The sequence below is a fragment of the Podarcis vaucheri genome (assembly GCF_965113315.1).
Source record: "Podarcis vaucheri genome assembly, chromosome: 3".
NCBI lineage: Eukaryota > Metazoa > Chordata > Lepidosauria > Squamata > Lacertidae > Podarcis > Podarcis vaucheri.
This window is the reverse complement of record NC_138761.1, coordinates 5886149-5899581: the sequence shown is the minus strand read 5'-3', so window position 1 is coordinate 5899581 and position 13433 is coordinate 5886149. Positions and strand designations below refer to the sequence as shown.

Sequence of the window (13433 nt, the reverse complement as noted above, 5' to 3'; positions counted from 1 at the left end):
TGTCGTTTACAACTTCATTGGCTACAAATTTATTAACATCTATCTACAACTCTACTGTGGGACGCAGGTGGCGCTGTGGGTTAAACCACAGAGCCTAGGACTTGCTGATCAGAAGGTTGGTGGTCTGAATCCCTGCAACGGGGTGAGCTCCTGTTGCTCAGTCCCTGCTCCTGCCAACCTAGCAGTTCGAAAGCACGTCAAAGTGCAAGTAGATAAACAGGTACCACTCCGGTGGGAAGGTAAATGGCGTTTCCGTGCGCTGCTCTGGTTTCAGTGTTCTGTTGCTCCAGAAGCAGCTTAGTCATGCTGGCCACATGACCCGGAAGCTGTACACCGGCTCCCTCAGCCAATAAAGCGAGATGAGCGCCGCAACCCCAGAGTCGGCCACGACTGGACCTAATGGTCAGGGGTCCCTTTACCATTTTACAACTCTACTAGCATCTCTAGGTATTGTGAATATCACCGAACTTACCTTTTGTTGGTACCTTCCTGAACTTATCTAAAAGACTGAGCTAAGCATTTGAAAATCTATTGGAACCAGACATTATAAGTTCATTTTGGGCTGGGTAGTTCTTTGTGGCTTTGTTTAAAGTTTTGTCTTTTTCTCAGAAGGTTGATAAAGTATAAAAATTCCTTCCAGTAGCACCTTAAAGACCAACTAAGTTAGTTCTTGGTATGAGCTTTCGTGTGCATGCACACTTCTTCAGATACACACCTTCTCATTATATATACAGGTCTGGTGACTTCTGTTTCAGTGTATCTGAAGAAGTGTGCATGCACACGAAAACTCATACCAAGAACAAACTTAGTTGGTCTTTAAGGTGCTACTGGAAGGATTTTTTTTATTTTGACTATGGCAGACCAACACGGCTACCTACCTGTAACTTGATAAAGTATGTATAATTATTGTTCCGTGTATATTAATTGCCAACGTGCTGCATGAGTCGCACTACTATCACAGCAGCACAGGGTGCATTTTTCCAGCCTTTTGGATATTGACATGTACTTTTGGCACGCAGGTGTCCAGAGGATGCTTGGCAGGTGTAGTGTGGTGTAGTGGTTACAGCGCAGGACTAAGGGCTGGGAGATCTGTCTTGGAGCCACAAAGCCCTCTGCCACTCTCGGCACACAAGAGGCTCTGCGGGGAGCAGGCAGTGTTTCAGATATTTGGGAGTTTGATAGGACATTGGGCTGGTCCATCAGCCAGGCTCTTTTCTCTCTTTGGCTCTTGCGTTCCAATGTAGCTACTGCCTCTCTGGCTGGCTAATCACATGAAATAGATAGCGAAAGGCTCAAGGAGGAAGATGTTTTCTTCACAGTCACGCAGGTTGCGAACCCAATTGTTTTCCGAGAAGGGGGAGCTGGGAAGGGGAAGAAACACCCAGAGTTAGCGCCATCCAGCAGTCGGCAAACAGAGAGAACGCTGTGAACCTCATCCTTACAGGAAAATGTCAAGTGCTAAGTGGGAGTGCCGAGTGCGAAAGTCACCCACGGCAGTCTTGCGCTAGACGCCGAGCAAGGAAGACACTTCACATTTGCAAGCAGTCAGTTTGAAGGGGGGGCAGCCTTGGGGGCAGAAGATTGATCGCCAACCTGCCGCCCTTCTGGATGAATTGGACTACAACTCCCATCTGCCCCAGGCAAGTTGTAGCACCAAACACGCAGAGAGCACCAGGTTGTCACACAGCAAGCATTTGGACCAATCAGCTTAGTGGGGTGAACAATAACGCCTCTATCCAGTTGCAGGTGGTGGAAAGACCATTTTTTTAACGGTCCTGCAACCCCCCCCCCCAAAGATTTGGTCTCCCTTTCGCCTTTGACAGCTTCAGCTGTTAGAATTCCTGCTCCATGATTGCAGTCATGGGATTTTTGTCTATCACATGACGGTGTATGTTTTGACTCCACAGAGTGGGAAGTGACGGAGACAGGATGTTTGTGTTGCTGTGTTCCATAAAGTGGGACTATTGTCATTTTTCTCTTTGCTGTCTGATGCTAGAGAGAGAGGGAGCCATGTTGCAGTGCTCCGTGTGTGTTTATATGTAAATAAAGTAGATTAGCCAAAATGCTGAGTTGCTGAGGTCTGTCATGCGATGATACGCGAACTCTGTGGATCCCTAAGTGTGCCGGTGTCTGTTGGCATCGGTCGCTGTGATGTTCAGGCTGAAGAAAGCTTTTGAAGCTCCCAAACGATCGTCCAGGAGGGAGAGAACATGCCAGTCGGACATGTGTCTCTTCCAGGGTCCTACTCAAGTGTAGGACGACTTCCTGACATCAGCTTCAGCTGGCATCTGCTCACAGCAAACGAAGAACGCAGCTCATCCCGCAAATTACTCAAAATAAAAGCCAGCTTTCGAGAGGTTGCTGTTTGAAGAAACAACTGTTACTTGCAACATGCGCCCTTCCACACCCAACAAAGCACTGCCCTCTTGCATCTACGGGACTGGGATTGCCCGACTACTGTCATCCATGTGTTGGTAAACCTCCAAGCTAGACTACTGAAATCTGTCCTACGTGGGGCTTCCCCTGAACTCAGTCCAGAAGAAGCAAAGTGCAGCGGCTTCATTGCTCACTGGGACAGATCACAGGAGACAATGACGGCCAACAGCTTCTTGTTGTTTAGTCGTGTCCGACTCTTCGTGACCCCCTGGACCAGAGCACGCCAGGCACTCCTGTCTTCCTCTGCCTCCCGCAGTTTGGTCAAACTCATGCTGGTAGCTTCGAGAACACTGTCCAACCATCTCGTCCTCTGTCTTCCCCTTCTCCTTGTGCCCTCCATCTTTCCCAACATCAGGGCCTTTTCCAGGGAGTCTTCTCTTCTCATGAGGTGGCCAAAGTATTGGAGCCTCATCTTCGGGTTCTGTCCTTCCAGTGAGCACTCAGGGCTGATTTCCTTCAGACATCTGAAGGCAGCCCTGTTTAGGGAAGCTTTAAATGTTTGATGCATTACTGTATTTTAATATTTTGTTGGAAGCCGCCCAGAGTGGCTGAGGAAGCCCAGCCAGATGGGTGGGATATAACGAAATTATTATTATTATTATTATTATTATTATTATTATTATTATTATTATTATCTTCTCCCATTGGCTCAGGACAGTGCCGGCAACAAATTTCTTGATATCCTGACGCTCTCCTGCCTTGTGCTTCCGCGGCAAAAAGGCTAGGCAGATGAAACATGAACACACACACACACATGCAAGGTCTTGATGTTCTTAAGCTGCGCACTCACATCCCTCCAGCGCCGCATGAAGTGGCCACGAGCCTGCGTGCGCCTCACCTTGTCATTCTATTTGGGTCAGCTCGGCTGCCGGAGCGTTTTGATCAAGGCAGCAGGGAGTTCTGGGAGAGGGAGAGGGAGAGTTCCCCCCACGATGAATGGGAGGGTTTCATCTCACTCTCCTGAGCCTAAAATAAATTCCACGAGCCGCTCATTAAAGCGGAGACTGGAAGCTGGAACTTCCTAATGACTCCCAGCTCCGGAGTGCTGGAACTTGGCGCTTTTGTGTTTTTCTCGTCGCGCAGGGCGGGGGAACGGGTAGTACACCTTTGATTCTTCAGGCAGGGTGTGAGGAAAGGAGTCTCGTGGCAAAGAGTGAGATCAGAGTCGAGGTGAATGGCGGGGAGACGGGGAAGTGAGTGCCAGGAAGAGGAGCGCTGGCAGCGGACTTTGTTCCTCCAGTCCTTTAAGTGAAACTAGGTCTGAGCAAGTATTTGCAGGGCCTACTCTCAGCTGCCTGCACTGGAGCCCCTGAACATCTTTGCTTTTGCTTCAAATCAAAGCAAGATGCAGCGGATTATATAATAATAAGAAGAAGAAGAAGAAATTCTGAAGGAAATCAGCCCTGAGTGCTCACTGGAAGGACAGATCGTGAAGCTGAGGCTCCAATACTTTGGCCACCTCATGAGAAGAGAAGACTCCCTGGAAAAGACCCTGATGTTGGGAAAGATGGAGGGCACAAGGAGAAGGGGACGACAGAGGATGAGATGGTGGGACAGTGTTCTCGAAGCTACCAGCATGAGTTTGACCAAACTGCGGGAGGCAGTGGAAGACAGGAGGGCCTGGCGTGCTCTGGTCCATGAGGTCAGGAAGAGTCGCACACGATTAAACGACTAAACAACAACCCCGCCCATCTGGCTGAGTGTCCCCAGCCACTCTAGGCGGCTCCCAATTGAGTGTTAAAAACAATACAGCATTAAATATTAAAAGCTTCCCTAAACAGGGCTGCCTTCAGATGTCTTCTAAAAGTTATTTATCTCCTTGACATATGATAGGAAGGTGTTCCACAGGGTAGGCGCCACTACCGAGAAGGCCCTCTGCCTGGTTCCCTGTAACCTGACTTCTCGCAATGAGGGAACCACCAGAAGGCCCTCGGAGCTGGACCTCAGCGTCCGGGCAGAACGATGGGGGTGGAGATCCTCCTTCAGGTATACTGGACCAAGGCTGTTTAGGGCTTTAAAGGTCAGCACCAACACTTTGAATTGTGCTCGGAAACGTACTTAGAGGCAATGCAGATCTCTCAGGACCAGTGTTATGTGGTCCTGGCAGCCACTCCCAGGGTTGGAGGGAGTGTGCACAGCAAAAAAATAGGGGGAAGCCACTAGGAATTAAAACTGCCCGTGTTTTTACATAGATCCAGGCACGCCAGTGCCTCCAGGCAGAAGGGTCTTTGGCCGCCTCAATATTTCCTGGCAAGGGTCTGGGCACCCTGGATGTTGTGCGAGTTGGAGGAGGTTGAGCATGGCACAGTTCGGTAGCTGATTCCTCCTGAGCACAAGAGAGGAAGCCATGCCCGGGCCTGGGCTCCATGCTCAGCCTTCTCATGATGATGAAACATCTCGCACTTTGTGCATCACACTTGATGTCACATGTGCATGTCGGGGGCATGTCACACTCATGGCGCACATCATGTGCATGACATCAACCACGCACAGCGTGCATTCTCTCCCCACCAGCCCACAATCTTGGGTGCAAGACAGCACCTTTGCATAGATCTATGACTGGCCACATCTTGAATACCAGGTTGCCACAGCTCAGAAAGTATACAGTGGATGCTCGGGTTGCAAATGTGATCCGTGCGGGAGGCACGTTCACAACCCGCAGCATTCTCAACCCGCAGCGCCACATCTGTGCACGCATGGGTTGCGATTCGGCGCTTCTGTGCATGTGCAAAGTGCCGAAATCCAGAAGTAACCCGTTCTGGTACTTCCAGGTTCGGCGCAGTACGCAATCCGAAAACGCACAGCCTGAAGTGTCTGTAACCCAAGGTATTGCTGTATTTTGCAAAAGTGGAAAATGTCAGCCAAAACAACCAAGGTGGTAAGGTAAAGGTAAAGGGACCCCTGACTGTTAGGTCCAGTCGTGGCCAACTCTGGGGTTGCGGCGCTCATCTCGCTTTACTGGCCGAGGAAGCCAGCATTCAGCTTCCAGGTCATGTGTCCAGCACAACTAAGCCGCTTCTGGCGAACCAGAGCAGCGCATGGAAACGCCTTTTACCTTCCCGCCAGAGCGGTACCTATTTATCTACTTGCACTTTGACGTGCTTTCGAACTGCTAGGTTGGCAGGAGCAGGGACTGAGCAACAGGAGCTCACCCCATCGCGGGGATTTGAACCGCCAACCTTCTGATCGGCAACTCCTAGGCTCTGTGGTTTAACCCACAGTGCCACCCGCGTCCCTCAGTTAGGGGTGTAGAAGTTCATAAAAGTTATGCATGGCATTGGGGAAAGTGGCTAGAGAACTCTGAAGGTTGTAAGATGCAGGACTGATAGAAGGAAATCCTTTTTTATTGCAATGCATATGATATGCACTCTCCGACGATGCTATGATGACCACAAACTCAGATGCTTTAAAAAGAGGATTGGACCAATTCATGGAGAAGAGGGATATCAATGGCGATTAGACATGACGGTTGCGTTCTGCCTCTACAGTTGGAGACAGCAAGCACTTCTAAATACCAGTTGCTGGAAGCTACAATCCTGTTTGCAGGTTTCTCCAGGGCCATCTGGTCAGCCACTGTGAGCAGACGATGCTGGACTAAGAGGGCCATCGGGCTGATCAAGCAGGTGGTTCTTGCGTTCGTAGGAGCTGGTCCCTTCTGTGGGAGGGTCACGACTTTTGGGTCTCTTTAGTCTATAGAGAGGGACTCAGATGGTGCTGTGGGTTAAACCACAGAGCTCAGGGCTTGCCGATCGGAAGGTCGGCGATTCAAACGGGGTGAGCTCCCGTTGCTCGGTACCTGCTTCTGCCAACCAAGCAGTTCGAAAGCACACCAGTGCAAGTAGATAAATAGGTAATGCTCCAGCGGGAAGGTAAGCGGCGTTTCTGCGTGCTGCTCTGGTTCACCAGAAGCGGCTTAGTCATGCTGGCCACATGACCCGGAAGCTGTACGTCGGCTCCCTTGGCCAATAAAGCGAGATGAGCACTGCAACCCCAGAGTCAGCCACGACTGGACCTAATGGTCAGGGGTCCTTTTACCTTTACCTTTACTAGTCTATAGAGAAGGCTTGTGAGAGCAGGCTTGGTAGAGGTATATTTGTGCATTTTGTGGTGGAAAGCAGAAAACAGGAGGTTTTTCTCCTGCTCTAATAGTTTTAGACCTCAGAGGAAGTGAAGCTGGACCTTGGAAGATCTAGATAGATACAGTCCTGGAGGACAATGCTATTGATGGCTACTAGCCATGGTGACTAACCTCTGCCTCCACATCTGGAGACACCATTGTTTCTGAATACCACAGGAGGGGAGAGGACTCTTGTACATGGGCCCTGCCTGTAGATTTCCTACAGCGGTGATGGCCCTCCAGCTGTTTTGTGACTACAACTCCCACCATCCCTAGCTAACAGGACCAGTGGTAAGGGATGATGGGAACTGTAGTCCTCAAACAGTTGGAGGGCCAAGTTTGGCCATCACTGTCCTAAAGGCATTTTTGTGGCCACCATGAGAACAAGACACCGGACTAGATGGGGCATCAGGATGAACCAGCAAACTCTTCTTAGGTTCTCAAGAAATTCGGTAAGGATGAGCTGGGGAGTTCAGGGTTGGGGAGCCTTTGGCTCACCGGAAGTTGCTGGACTACAACTCCCAAAACAACAACAAACCAACCAATGGTCACGTAAAGCATCCTCAATAAACACACGAGACGTAACCGGCTGTGTTCTTAAATAAATAAGGTATACTATTCATTGCCTGGCGTGCTCTGGTCCATGGGGTCACGAAGAGTCGGTCACAGCTAAATGACTAAACAACAAAATTCATTGTATCAAATTTCAACAGAAGTAACTCATAAAGTTCAACAAATGAACAAAGAGAAGACCCAGTGGATCAGATCATTCTCTAGTCAGTTCATTCATAAGGTCCATCCGTGTGATGGTGTCTATTCCACCTGTCTGTTCATAAAGTCCTAACAATCCACATCAAAGGTTGTTACAGTTCCACAAAATCCTTTCCCAGAATCCTTTCCGGAATATTGGCCTTGTTTCGCCGTCCTGGGCTTCATCAGTAGTTAAAGCACTAAGTAATGCAAATAAATACAATATCATGATCTCACATCTTGTGTGTTCATTGAGGACTACAACTCCCAGCAAGCATGACCAATGGCCAAGGATGATGGGAGTTGTAGTTCAGCAATATGGAGGGCCAAAGGTTCCCCATAATTTGCTTTATTTGCACATCCTGTATTGAGTGTGGCTGGGATGGTCTTCCCAGCTCCCTTCCAAATCTATGACTCTTTGAGGCTTGTTTGGTGATGGCAGGTGAGAGGGCCTTGTCTGCTGGGGTGCCCCAGGTATGGACCTCCTTTCCACTGGAGGTGATCCCTCTTTTTGCCTCTGTCCTCCTGAAGACCCCCCCTCCTCCTCCTCCTCCTCCTCCTCCTCCTTCTTCTAGCAAGTTTTGATTGTTACTGCTTTGTAGATTATTATGTGTTAGTTCTGGCTCTGGTAGTGCCCTTTGTAGTGTTGCAGTATTGTTATTTTTTGCGTACTTAATTAGGAGTTGTTGTGTTGTTGTTGTTTTTTAAAAGAAGATTGCCACTTGGTTTTGTGTGCTTAAGCATCTCGCAAAAGCAGGCTACATTTTTTTGCAAAGCAATTTTCCATAACGTAATACGTTTTTGTTTTTTTCAAGTTGTTTTTACTCATGCAAGCATTATCTGCACAATTTAGCCTCCTACATCCCTTTTTGTAAGTGTTACTCTGCTGTAGAACTGCACTGCAAAATCTGCAGTACACAGATTACTGAAAACAATATACAAAAATGCATTATATTATTAATAATAATTTGTACTTATGAGCTGCTTTTCTTTACAAAACATAACCCAAAGTGACTTACAAAGCAGACTGAAGATTAAAACCAGTATAAAACAGACAGAATAAAACCTAAAAACACATCCATGCATATAAAGGCAGGTTTAACCCTTCCACCACATGGGAAGAGGCTGTAACTATTTTAAACCCTGCAAATGAAGGGCCAAAAAAAGAGAAATGCTTTCACCTGGTGCAAATCCATTTTACTAAGCTGATGCATGCCTGAAATGACTGCATATCTAGGGAAACGTTGGGCAACATTTGTGGTCCAAGCGTCCGCTCCCAGTCACCAGTCTAGCTGCCGCATTATGGATTAATTGTAGTTTGCAGCTCACCTTCAAAGGTAGCCCCACATAGAGCACATTGCAGTAGTCCAAGTGGAAGATAACTAGAGCATGCACCACTATGGCGAGACAGTCCGCGGGCAGGTAGGGTCTTAGCCTGCGTACCAGGTGGAGCTGGTAGACAGCTGCCCTGGACACAGAATTGACCTGCGCCTCCATGGACAGCGGTGAGTCCAGAATGACTCCCAGGCTGCGCACCTGGTCCTTCAGGGGCACAGTTACCCCATTCAGGACCAGGGAGCCCTCCAAACCTGCCCGCCTCCTGTCCCCCAAAAACAGTACTTCTGTCTTGTCAGGATTCAACCTCAATCTATTGGCCCCCATCCATCCTCCAACCGCCTCCAGACACTCACACAGAGCCTTCACTGCCTTCCCTGGTTCTGATTTAAAAGAGAGGTAGAGCTGGGTGTCATCTGCATATGCCCATAACAGACCATCCGACCTCTCTGTGCACATTCTTTGCTCTCTGTGCTGACTCATCTTTGTGGAGATTCTGCCATGTCACCCTGGGAGAGACTCCAACACAGGAAAGATTGTTCCTAAGGCAAGGGAGTTTGTGATGCTGCCTCTGCCTCTGACAAATGACCTCAGATCATGCCACGTCCTGGGGAGGTGGTCTCTTGGATTACGTCCCTGTAGGGATAGGAATAAGTTCAGGAATGGCCATTTGAAAATGGCACGTGATGGCCGAGGGCTTCGGGTGAAGAGATGGAAATGGAATAGAATCTGAAAAGCAGCACTTTCGTTTGAAGGAACAAGAAGAGGCTAAGCCAGGAAAAGGAGCTGGGTTTTGTTTTCGTTCAGATCAAGCCACAAATGCCCAGTGTACAGTGGTGCCTCGCAAGACGAAAAGAATCCGTTCTGTGATTCTCTTCGTCTAGTGGTTTTTTTCGTCTTGTGAAGCAACCCTATTAGCGGATTAGCGCTATTAGAGCTATTAGCGGCTTTTAGCGGCTTATCGGCTTATCGGATCAGCTGATAAGCAGCTTAGCGGCTTAGAAAAAGGGGGGAAGGGGGGAAAACCCGCAGGAACTCGCAAGACATTTTCGTCTTGCGAAGCAAGCCCATAGGAGATTCGTTTTGCGAAGCACCTCCAAAACGGAAAACTCTTTCGTCTAGCGAGTTTTCCGTCTTGCGAGGCATTCGTCTTGCGGGGCACCACTGTATTTCTAACTGAGCAATTGAAATATACTCGGAGTCGAGAGTGGATTTCATGCTCTTTATTCAGCTCATAGTAGTGAGGAATGGAAGTTCCCCCAGAATGTCTGCTTTATATACATTATTTACACAATGGGCCCCACGTGATTGGCTAATTCCGGGATTCTCCTGTAGGCCAATCAGGTTGCGGATTCACTTCCACCTGGAGCTGGATTGGGTGGCTCCTGTGGACCAGTCAGACTGCTGAATTCTGGGTCCTATTGTTCTAGGACACGGGTGTCAAACACAAGGCCAGCGGGCCGAATCCGGCCCGCCAGACCTCATCATGTGGCCCGTGTAGCCCCAGCCCGCTATTAGAAGCCCAGTCGCTTCCCACCCGCCCATCGAGCAGGCTGCTAACGCGACGGGGCATGCGCGCGGCGAATCCTCCCGCTAACGCCAATATCATAAAGGAGATTGCTTACCCTAGCGGCCTTTTTTGAGCATGCGCGACGTCGGGCGTGCAAAGCGCATGCGCAGGCGGGGAAGGATTGGGGGGAAAGCCCCGCCGTCGCCGCCTCTGCGCTTGCGCGCTTAAGTGAGCTTCTGGGGAAAGGAGGCGGAGGTCGCATGCGTGCCGCCTTCCCCGCGCATGCATAATAGCTGGCAACCTGTCAGTGCCCGGCCCGTGGCACCCGTTTGCCATTGCTGTGGAAGCCGAGGGGCCCTGTGAGAGGCCCTGGCTGCGAGGCCTGCCGGAGGACAGAGCCTTCCGGGAACATGAGTGGCAGCTCGGCCGCTTTCTCCTCATCGTCACCTTCCCCCTCCCCGCCGCAGCCACTCACGCTGCTGGTGATGCAGCCCTGCGGTGGGGGCGGGGAGGGGTGGGCGCCTTGCTGCAGCCCCAGGTGGTGTGGCAGCCGCAGCCACCGTTGCGGGGGGCCTCGGAGGCGCCCTCGGGCCTCAGGGTCTTCTACAAGCTGGGCCCGGTGGCGGGGGGCAACACGGACGGCGACGGGGGCGGAGGCAACAGCGCCGGCAGCCCCGGCGGAGGCCTGGAGGACAAGGAGGAGGGCGTCGCCCAGTCGGGGGGAGGGGGAGGAGGCGGTGGCTGCAAGAGCTGCACCTACAAAGGCTGCAGCGAGACCACCACGCAAGTGGCCAAGCAGCGCAAGCCCTGGATGTGCAAGAGGCACCGCAACAAGATGTACAAGGACAAGTACAAGCGCAAGAAGAGCGACCAGGCCTTGGGGGGGGCGGTGGAAGTGGATGAGGCGGAGCTGATGCAGAGGGGAGGCAATTTCAGGAGGGATGGGAAAGTGATAATAAAGAGTGGACACATAGTCCACAGATACAACCGGCCCTTTGAGGGTGACCAAACTGCTGGTGCGGCCCCCGGTGAATTTGAGTTTGACACCCCTGTTCTAGGACCAATCAGACTGATGCATTCTGAATCCTATTGTTCTAGGACCAATCAGACTGCTGCATTTTGGATCCTATTCAACTCAGTACATAACAGCAATCATACTGGGCTGCAGTGGTCTCCATTCACTCTTCTGCGAGGGAATGGTTTCAATGCCCAACATGTCCACTGAGAAACCTCTATACCAGGGGTAGGCAACCTAAGGCCTGGGGGCCGGATCTGGCCCAATCACCTTCTCAATCTGGCCCACGGAGGGTCCAGGAATCAGTGAGTTTTTACATGAGAAGAATGTGCGCTTTTATTTAAAATGCATCTCTGGGGTATTTGTGGGGTCTTCCTGGTGTTTTTACATGAGTGGAATGTGCGCTTTTATTTAAAATGCATCTCTGGGTTATTTGTGGGGCATAGGAATTCTTTCATTCCCTCCCCTCAAAAAAATATGGTCTGGCCCACCACATACCGTATTTTTTGCTCTAAGAGACTCACTTTTTCCCTCCTAAAAAGTAAGGGGAAATGTGTGTGTGTTTTATGGAGCGAAAGCAGGCTGCGCAGCTATCCCAGAAGCCAGAACAGCAAGAGGGATTGCTGCTTTCACTGCACAGCGATCCCTTCTTGCTGTTCTGGCTTCTGAGATTTGGAATATTTTTTTTCTTGTTTTCCTCGTCCAAAAACTAGGTGCGTCTTGTGGTCTGGTGCGTCTTATAGAGCGAAAAGTACGGTAGTCTGAGGGACAGTGGACCGGCCCACAGCTGAAAAAGGTTTCTGACCCCTGCTCTATACCAGTGTCTCCCCAACTTGGGTCTCCAGCTGCTTTTGGGTTACAATTCCCATCATTCCTGACCACTGGTCCTGCTAGCTAGTGATGATGGAAGTTGTAGTCCAAAAACAGCTGGAGACCCACATTTGGGAAACATTGGTCTAACCATTCGCCCCAGAGCCACAGCAAACAGCAGAGAGACACAGACCAGAGGAAGCTACCTCGTATGAATCCAGTCCAGGTAGCTCAGTTTTGTCAACACAAACCAGCAGAGGCTTTCCAGACCATATTCTCCCCATAGAAATCTGTCCGGGCTCTGAGATCTTTGCCCTTCTCTTGGTCCCATCACCTTCACATGCACGCTTGTATGGACGCAGGAGAGGGCCTTCTCAGTGGTTGCTCCAAAACTTCAGAACTCCTGCCCTACAGAAACTAGATTACCTCCCTCCATGCTGTCCTTCCCCTGTTAATTGAAAACCAACGGGACTTTGGGAACAGATTGGGGTTTTGAGGGGGGTATGGAAAAGGAAAGGGACGCAGGTGGCACTGTGGGTTAAACCACAGAGCCTAGGACTTGCTGATCAGAAGGTCAGCGGTTCAAATCCCCACGACGGGGTGAGCTCCTGTTGTTCGGTCCCTGCTCCTGCCAACCTAGCAGTTCGAAAACAACGTCCAAGTGCAAGTAGATAAATAGGTACCACTCCTGCATGAAGGTAAGCGGCATTTCCGTGCACTGCTCTGGTTCGGCTTAGTCATGCTGGCCACATGACCCGGAAGCTGCACGCCGGCTTCCTCGGCCAATAAAGTGAGATGAGCGCCGCAACCCCAGAGTCGGCCACAACTGGACCTAATGGTCAGGGGCCCCTTTACCTTTACCTATGGAAAAGGACTTTTAATCATGCTGCGCTGTTTTTATGAATCGCTTTGGGTCTCATATTGTTTAAATTCTATCAGAGTTCAGTTACTCTTTCATGACTTTTTAAAAATACGCCTTTAGCTTTTTGTGTTTTGTCTGTGTTGCTTTAATTTGTGTGGGTCTCCTTGAGTTTCCTCAAAGCAGGATATAAATAAATGCATTAGTAATAATAGTTTCCCCACCCCCCAGAAATGGGTCTTTTCCAGCCCTACCTGGTCATGCCAGGGAGTTTAACGCAGGGCATGCAGTTGCCGTACCGATGAGCCATGGTCATTGGGCGCAAAATCAACTCGCCCTCCTAGCAAGAGAGGGTTGTTTTCCTGCTTTATGCCACCCATTTTCACCCCAAGTTACGTTTCAAAGCCTGCGCTTGTTTCAACCATGACAGAATCGCTCCTCCTGCCCTCTGGCATCCTAAGGGGAAAGGAAGTCTGAGCAGTACTGCTGGACGCAGATCGGTTGGATGGCTCTGGGCAAGTCACTTAACCTCTGTGCTCCTGTCTTTCTGCACCCAGCTGTGCACGAGGATTGGGCCCCTTGGGGGATCAGGAGGAATTCC

The 13433-nt window shown here is 50.2% G+C and overlaps 2 protein-coding genes and 1 pseudogene across 3 annotated transcripts in view; 2 read left to right on the top strand and 1 right to left on the bottom strand.

The window, feature by feature from the left end:
* Nucleotides 1–13433, bottom strand: part of LOC309529522 (L-threonine 3-dehydrogenase, mitochondrial-like) — a 444872-nt gene that overhangs the window by 389992 nt on the left and 41447 nt on the right. The window lies entirely within an intron of this gene.
* XKR6 (XK related 6) overlaps nucleotides 1–13433 on the top strand; it is a gene marked incomplete at its 5' end in the record, with an annotated part of 182075 nt that overhangs the window by 144358 nt on the left and 24284 nt on the right. The gene's annotated exons all lie outside the window — the stretch shown is intronic.
* LOC309528676 lies at nucleotides 10634–11051 on the top strand (annotated as a pseudogene). The gene has a single exon. The product of its transcript is annotated as an uncharacterized misc_RNA (transcript).